Source organism: Anas platyrhynchos, chromosome 1, assembly GCF_047663525.1.
Source record: "Anas platyrhynchos isolate ZD024472 breed Pekin duck chromosome 1, IASCAAS_PekinDuck_T2T, whole genome shotgun sequence".
NCBI classification, from domain to species: domain Eukaryota; kingdom Metazoa; phylum Chordata; class Aves; order Anseriformes; family Anatidae; genus Anas; species Anas platyrhynchos.
The window spans coordinates 110041598-110050426 of NC_092587.1; the positions used below are offsets into that span (position 1 = coordinate 110041598).

The 8829-nt window shown below is 53.1% G+C and overlaps 1 protein-coding gene across 5 annotated transcripts in view; it reads right to left on the reverse strand.

Annotated features, from left to right (window-relative positions):
• TIAM1 (TIAM Rac1 associated GEF 1) overlaps positions 1-8611 on the reverse strand; it is a 154874-nt gene extending 146263 nt beyond the window's left edge. For all 5 annotated transcript variants that reach the window (XM_072026333.1, XM_072026341.1, XM_072026320.1 and 2 more), the window contains exon 1: positions 8339-8611. The gene's annotated coding sequence lies outside the window, so the exon portion shown is untranslated. The remainder of the gene's footprint in view (positions 1-8338) is intronic.
• Positions 8612-8829: the final 218 nt, after the last annotated feature.

Genomic DNA, 8829 nt, shown 5'->3' on the forward strand with positions numbered 1-8829 from the left:
AGGATGCGTTACTGCCCTGAGGACCGGGGCTTCATCATTCAGGACTCAGAGACCTTGAGCACCTGCAGCAGGCAGCTCTCCAAGGCACGTCCTGCGCTGCTGGCCCTCACCCCGCTGCATGACAATTCCCCTCAGGGTGCCCCCACCTCCCCCGGGGACCTTGCTCAGGATTTCAGCTGGCAGGGAGCCCGAGGGCTCTCTCTACCAGCAGCAAAACTGGGCTTTTGCTAACGCTGCCGGCCCTCACAGCGTGCCAGCAGGGCACAAATCATCCTGGAGAAACATCTCATCGGCTGCTGGCTCACTGCTCCAATGTCACCCTTTTTCCCCTCCCACTGTGGGATGGAGCAGACAAGTCAGGCAAGACCCATATGGGCCCCAGGACATCCTCCCACCCCTCCAGTGCAAGGTGGGGAACAGGGCACCCCCATGTACGCTCCAGGACAGAACGAGGCAGCAGGCAAAGTGCTGACAAAGAGGGGATTGAGCCTGTAGGGCTGCTCCATTTGGATGGGACAACCCCAGCCAAGCAGAGAGCAGGCATCACCCAGACGAGCCCGTACTTCACGTCTGACAGTCCGCATTTAGAAACAAACCAGAGGGGCCGGGGCCACAAGGGCAGCAGCAGCTCAGCAGTGAAGAAGTGAAGGCACTTCCTTAGAGTGCTGCTCACCAGACCAGAGATGGATTTTTTTTCAAGTATTTTTACTTTTGAAGACAAACAGGCAAAAAAGATAGGTACAACAAATGCCACCTCCGGCGCCTGCACCAGGCACAGTCCCTTCTCGTGCAGCTTTGAAGCGACACCCCAACAAATCTGGCTTTCTCCTGGTTTATTTCAAGGGCAACCTGCTTCTCTCCTGCCCCAGGCTTTCCTCAGCCCGTGGCAAGCCCCGCACGTAAGCTACACGCAGGACGTATGGTCCACAAGGATGCTGCTGCCAAATGTCAAGCTCACGTTCTGCAGAGAAATGCACGCAGTCATCACAAAAACTGGCGCAGACCGTCAGGAATTTAGCAAGAAAGGAGAAATCAGCACTTGGGTACGGCTGCATTGGAGGATGCTGTCTCATACGCCCCGTGACAGGCTCCCAAGGACACGACATCCCTTATGCCACGGTATTTGGCACGAGGCCTCTGCCTTCCTGCTCGTATGGCAAGGCACCAGAAACCCCTCATGAACTCTAATGAATTTCAAGGCACCGTGATGCAAAAAAAATAAGATTAAAGAAAACATAAAGCTTCTCCCAGCAACCCTGACGGTGCATGCACACCAAACACAAGCTGCTGCACATCAGTTACAGCCATTTCAAGAAAACGCCCCCATTTGTGCAACGAGCTGAAACACCAAAAAGCTCAGGGCAGCAGCGAAGCAAACCTTTGCTGGCGATCAGACCTCGATCCTCCTCACCCTGCGGCTGTGCTTCCACCGGAGGCAGAGGACAGCAGCCAGAGGGCACCTGACCAAACGTCCACCCAAACTAGCTCCTGGCCACGTTTCACCAAGAAAAATAAATTGAAAGGCACTCAGGTAACGTCAGTCACCCTCGCCCGATGCTGCAAGGAGGAAGGACGTGCACCAGAAGTGAATCTGCCATCATGGACCCGGGATGGGGTTTGCACCGTCCCCAGCTGGTCGGGCAGCTGGGGACACCGCAAAACTTTTTTTTAGGTTTATTAGCAGAGGAAAAAGAATATTGAACTAAAATTACAAACATGTAACTGATGAGTTCAGAAGCAGTTGGTGTAGCTCCGATCCCACAACGAGAGGTCCCCAGCATTATCGACTGTCAACAATTATCACTCACAGACACACAACACAGCTTTGTTCCCCACTGGAAGCCACAACTGCAGGCAGCAGGAGTTGCTACTGAGGGCAAAACACAAAGCACAGCCTCGCCATGCCAAGTGTTCTCCAAAGGGAGACACAGGAGTGGGCACAGAAGCCTCGTCTTCACCGACATCCTTCAAAACAAACAGAAATGAGAGTGCACACCCCAAAGGAGGGGGCCAGCAAGGAGAGGGGACCCCAAAGAGGCACCAGGTAACCGCTCCAGGCTTAATGCATGCTTAATGAAACGTCTGGTTCATTAGGTATTGAACTTCCATCAGCACTTGGAGGGAAAGCTACATGCAGAAAAGATGAAATGCAATCAATTCCTCCTGAAATTGCATACATTTCCCCCACATTAATCCTCGGCAAGCTCTTCCCAACTGATATTAAGCACCAAATCAATTAATACTAATTGCTCACCTTATTTTCACAGAGGAAGCTTCACACCTCAGCAAGCCTCAAAAAAAAAAAAAAAAAGTATTTTTTCCAGATACTTGCCTGGTCCTTTTATATTCATTTAGCTCTGCACTTAATTATTTTGGCAAGTAACTGTGTCAGCTCAAGTTTCCTTACTCATTACCCTTCTGCCGAGCGAGAGCACGAAGCAATCCCGTTTTTATAAGCGCACTGCCGCCAGCGACAGAATAAACAAAGTTTTCTCTGAATCACGGGGTGAAATCCCCAACCCATTGCCTTCATTAGCAGGCTTGCCATTAAATTACTACGGCTTGTCCGACTCTCCCAGGAGACAGCCATGACCAGGCGAGGAAACGGATTGTGCCTGCAAGGAGCCAGCCCTGCAGGAATTAGGATCACCTTTCATGGCGATCCTAAAGATGCAGCACGTCCATTTACTGTGCACATTTTTAACACAAGCCCTACAGGTAGCACAGAGTCAACAGGAGCCACATTTCTCATCCCCCGCTGTAGGAGGCCAACAGGTTTTCTCACCACCACCTGATGAATCCTCGGAGGTTTCTCTTCCTACACGCCACAGAGCCACATTGTACCTCACCATCCCCCTCCCCTGCTATCAGGGCTTAATTTTTTTCCTCTTTTCTAAACACAGGTCCATTACTGCCTGCATGACAAACAAGACAAATAGCTTCACAAACGAAGTGGCTTAATGCAGACGTTTTTTCTTCCTGGTTAAAGCTGTGCCTGGGGACAAGGGGGCACCAGCACCCCTCAGCCTTTGGGAGGGCTTTTTGTCTTTATCGTGGAGCTGCGGCTAAGCTCAAGCCTTCTGCAGCCAAGGGCATCTCAAGCTGAGTTAGTTACGTGGTGGGAACCCAACAGCCTCACCTCAAAATGCCTCTCTAGTCGTCCACTCTGTGCACTACCTGCACCGCTTTGCTGCCTTGCCCTCCACCTTGTTGCACGGCAGACGTCAAATCCTCCAGAACAAAAGCCAGTCCCCTCTTAAAAGCATGACGGCAAAGGTGCCATCGTATTAGGGGAAAAAGAAATTACAACATCCATATCTGTGGGTTTGGTTTAGTTTAGGATTTTTTGGCTAAGGTTTTCCAGATTTCCTGTCACACAGATAACAATTTGCAAAGTGCCTCTGAAATTGTGCCACCCAAACACTAGGACAGGTCCACGATGAAGGAACAAGCACCAAAGGAGGCCTCGTGAGAGTTATGCCAACATGGAAAAAAACACAGGTAGGGCACGAATGAAGGTCTTACTAATAAAAACATCAAACAGCCCCAAAACTCTCCAGGAACTCTAGGCTAGGAAGTGGCACTGGAAAGGCTCTGAGACACGCTGCTGAGAAGCAGAAAGCAAAGAGATGGCAGGAGCTGGCGCAACCGAGGTGGCAAGATACAGATCACCCGGCTATCTGAAAGAAAAACAGGTGTGATCATCCCAAACAGCAAAAATGTTGCTGCTATAATAAGGATCTGCTCCCAGCTGCTGACCCCTGGTGCCTGGCGGCGTGTCACTTCCCAGGAAAGGCAGACAGCCAGGCAGGGGGAGAATGTGACTGCAAATCCAGAGGGTCCACGCAGGCTGCTGTGCAAAAACACTGGGGGGAAAAAAAGTCAAACCAGGAAGGCAGAATTTGTGTAGCAAAATCACAAGTTTTCTCTCTCTGCGTAAAGAGGGACGAGATAAAGGGGATCAAGGTATTCGTGTTCTTGCGGAGTAGTGCTGATAAAGCAGGAAGCCACGGACAAACTGCTAGGCCACGGCTCTCTGGCATGAGGTTTTAAATCTTCAGATATAAGAAGTTTTGAGTGAGAGATGAGAGATGCTTTCCAGCTGTGGCTTAGCTTTAGCCTAGAGATATGCAGTTGCTCTACAAAGGTAGTTCCTAAGAATACTTTTTTTTTTTTTAAAAAAAAGCAACAAAGGGAGAGGAAACTCCAGTCATCCAGGAGTGCTATCTATCGCCAGCCAGGCTGCGATTAAACAGCGAAGCAGTGACTGAAGGAGATGCAGGATGAGACGGGACAAAGCCTTCTTTCCTTCGGTAGTTGGGTTGGGTTGCAGATCTCCCAAGGAGGCTGTGCAGCCCGTGTGGTTTTACCTGGGGAGAGCAGGAGAGCGGTTCCTCTCTGAAAATACACTTTAGAAAGAAGAGACGAGAAAAGCCTCTCCCCTGCCAGCGGGAAACGCTGCCGCGGCACCCCGCTCCCCACTGAGGGGCAAATCTGCCCCCACCAGCGCAGGGGCTTTCCAGGAGCCCTGCCATCAGCAGCCTGACTGCACAGCCCAGCCCTCTTTGCAGCCAGGTCTTCGCCCCCATTCTGCCAAGGGAAGGACGGCGCTGCCCTTCAGGAAGGGGCACGCTCGGCCAGAGCAAGCGAGCTGTCAGCGAGGCTGCGATCACTCAGCAAAATGGCACAAACAGGATGGCAGACACGCGCTGCCAGCATCCGTGGCGTGAGAGTAATAATTTTAAAGTGCTGCTTGATGTTTCTCTGATGAAGCTATTTTCAGCCGCTTTGAATCTTCTTCAGAAAAGCCAGTCTTTCCGAAGCAAAAGAGAGTCGTGACTGTTCTGGGCTCGCATGCATGCATGTAAGCAGTTCAGGTGTTTAAATTATTTATCCGCAAAGAGGAAAACTGCACTAACCTTCGGAACAGAACATATGAAAGGGAAAAACAATTACCCATAAAGACATGCTGAATAATACGAAGCAGTATGAAGTTCTCAGATGCAGATGGTAACTACGGCCAAAGCTTTTAAAAAATAAATAAAGAAAAACTCCTCTTGCTTGAAGACATAACGTGTTCCAAACACACATTTTATTGCAGCCTGGTCTGCAAAATTCCAAATCCAGAAATTTGCTGCATTCCTCACAACCCACGCTTAGGTAGGTATGCGTGACATCCAGTGCTCTGGACCAGACCATCTCTCCTCATCACCTGCCAGCAGGAGTAACCCTTTTGCCTTTCCTCTTCGATTTTGCCTCTTTCCCATCTCTCCTCTCCAGGCCACAGCTGCCAGGAGACCTCCCAGGTGGCAGATACACAGGGTGGGAGCGACCCCACAGCCTGGTGGGATGGTTCCCTGCAGTACTTACCACAGAAGATGCTGCTCAGGAGCTAAAGCTGCTGGTCCCGGGGCAGACCGAGCAGCTGAGGTGACACAGCAAGTCCGTCCTCATGAGCACAATGCCTTCCCTCCGCCCCTCGATCCCTGCCCACTCCTCTAAGGGAAGAAGATCCTAAAACAAGGCTGAGGTTAATGGATTGGGCATCTCGTTCCAGCTCGCAGGTGCTCAGAAGACTTGGCTTTATCCACCAAAGTTAATGGAGGAGTTCAAAGAAAAACAAGGAGGATTTATATTACAGACTGGTGAAATGTCAAACTGGATGCCCTGACGCCAAGATGGATGAGTTTACCACACCACGCTGAACCCCAGCACCAGTACCTTGATTTACAAAGATGTACCCAATGAAGTTGACAGCACAGCACACACAGGCGGTCTCTGAGCACCCAAGAAAAGAAATAGGTGGTTATTCCCATGAAAATCCAGCCCTTCTCCCTGTTTGTTTCTGTCTCTCTCTGCTTTACCACCCGGCAGGCAGCGCTGCCAGCTGTGGAGGGGGCAGGCAGCAGCCACTGACAACAGCCCGCTCCTAGGCAAACGATCTAAAACCCTTCCCCAGCCTGCACGGTATGGCCAAGATTGGGCTGATTAAATAGAAAACGAGCTCCCCGCCTCTGTGAAGGAGACCCGGTAAGAAGTTCAAGGCATTTCAATTTACTTCAAGCCATTACCAGCTGCTGCTTCAATCACGTTGCTTCTATAATCTGGGCAGCGTACCAAAGATCACAAAGGTTTGGGTTTAAGTTTCATTTAAAAACCCCCTCGCAGGAGAAGAATCATTCCTCCATTTTATTAAGCAAAAACCATAGGCTGCTGACAACGCTATTACAGGCGGCAACATCAGTGGAACGGTATATGTATAGATATAAAACATTGAAAGGAAAACATTGAGCTGGAAGGCTACTAACAAAAACAGCAAGGAAGACCCCTGGGACGCTCTCTTTGCGATTCCTTTTTGCTCAAGCCAATGCTTCAAGCCTCCTGCCTCAGATTCCCAGGTAGCCCACAAAGCATTTTATGGCATCGCTGCCCCAACCCATCTGGCTATCCAGCAGAGCAGCTTATAAGGGCACGACATGCCTATCGCTGACAACAGGGCAAGGGGAAATCCCACAACTCAGATGCATCAACTTTTTTGAAATAACATCGGCTCGAATTGAGTTACACAGGGAAAGTGACCTGTTCTGATGCTGAAGGTCCTTGGCATGGCTGCTCAGAGCAGAACCATCTGTGAAACTGCACGAGGGATCCAGTTTCACGTGGAACAGCAGCCAGAGAGATAATGCATACATTACACAGCCTCCAGCAGCACGGTCTGCCCAACTGCTCCCACCTACAGGGGATCCCGAGTCCCCTTCTTCTTAGGATCGAGCTCCAGCCACAGTAACCCTTTGCTTGACGCTTGGTTTCAGCCCACAACAGCCTTTTTACTCATTCTGCACTTTTGCCATTAGTATTTTTTATAGATACAGATGAGATTTAAAAAAGCACTTCCATTTCTGTCCCCCTACCTCCCCTTTTTTAAGCCTTTTGCTGTAACCCTAAGGATAATTCCTTTGGGGGCTGAAATTTCCCACTCTTGCTCTCATCCCAGACGTACACACCTGAAGAAGATCTGCTTGGTCATGGAAGGTTTTTACACGTATTCTCAGACAGGTAAGCCCAGCTGCATTGCTAACAGTAGCTAAAAAACACAGGATTTCAGAAAGGAAAACCGGATGCAATGTTCCATGTTTTAGTTAACAGCCTTCCCAGACGCAAACCTCCAGTTGCTCTGGAAACTGCAGCTCGGACACCACCACGTATATACATCAACCGGCTGGCTACACACGCTAGCAGCTCCTCACGCTCACGTCACAGAGACTTTTGGCAATGATTGCTGCACCCTGGTCCTCCCTAGGTGACAATCCGTCCCGTAGCCCCCAGCACAGCTCGCCAGCTGCATTTCCTTCACGCCTCAAAAGCTGTGCAGACCCTACTGTCACAACAGCCCTTCAGATAAGGGAGAGATGGAAACAGACGCGGTTGCTTCCAGGATATGCCAGGGGTTCAAAGCGGGGCTGCTTCTTCCTGTGTTTGTGGAAGCTGGAAGCAAACGGAGGGCTCGGGGGATGAGCGAACACAGTGGACGAGTGGGGCACGGTGCACGGCTCCACCAGCAGCTGGTGCAGGAGGAGATGGGAGGAAGGTTGGAGCCAGCAGCGGAGCAAGAGGGCAATTGGCTAAAGGGAGCGGAGGGAGATGCTCAGGAGGAACGAGCACTGGATGCTCGTGGAGAAGGATTTGACACAGCACGAGAAGCCAGATTAAAAAAAAAAAATTACATACATAGCAATCGGCCTGAGTGCCAGTTGCTGTGGAAACCGTAACTTTGAATTCAGTGGCTAAAATCCCCAGCATTTCTATTTATACCACGCGCCTCACTACGGCGCGAGAACTTGGAGAAAGGGAGAGCTCCAGCCCCAGCCAGGTTCCCCCCTGCGGCACGCAGAGGTCCTTCACACAGTGTTCTTTAATCGCTCCTTTCATCGAGCCCTTTCCGATGCTCCTGGCACTGAGTGACCACCCTGCGTGTGCACCTCTGACAGAAAGCCACTGACAGAAAGCCTCCAGAGCAAGGCGAGGCGCCGAGCTGGACCCACAGAAACCCAGTGCAGCCTCCAACAGCCAGATGAGCCAAAGGGGCCGCTTGCGATGGCAGCGCTGGTTTCTTTGATGGAAATTAGAGGCAGCTCAGGCAGGGAGAGCCCTCAAAGCCAGCGGCGGCTGAAGCGATGCCGAGCACCCCGCTGGCCCCAGGCCTCCCAAACGCTGCCTGGAGCCTACCGGGAAGCCTCGGCTGGCCATGAAGGCAGCCCGGCGATAGCCGCGAGCCCCCCATCACAGCGCGGCGGCTCGCACATCCCCCCGGGGCCGTCCCACCCCCCCGGGAGCTCACCTGGCGGCGGTTGCGGACGGACGGCGAGGCGCGGGCGGACAGACGGACGGGCTGAGGGGGCCGGGGTCGCCTCACGCCCCCCCCACCCCCCTCAGGCGCCGCTCCCGGCGGACAAAAGCGCGGCCGCCGCCGCCGCCGGGCTCCCCTGGCAGGCACGGGGGGGCCGCGCCGGTGCTGGCGGCGGCTCCCGGCCCCGGCCGGCCCCTCACGGCCGCCGCCGCCGCTGCCCCGCCTGGGCCCGGCCGCGGAGCGCTCGGAGCGCGGAGCCGCCGCCGGGAGGCGCCGCTGCCATGTTGCGGCCGCCAGAGGGGGAGGGGGGGCGGTGCCGCCGGGCGCCATGGAAACGGCCCGCCCATTGGTTGTTCCGCCCGTCAATCGCGGCCCGGCGGGCCAATGGGAGGAGGAGGCGGCCAGCAGCGCGGCGTTCGGACTGGGGCCGGTGCGGCACCGCGGCGCGCGCGGGGAGCGGAGGGGAGGGAGGGGAGGGGGGT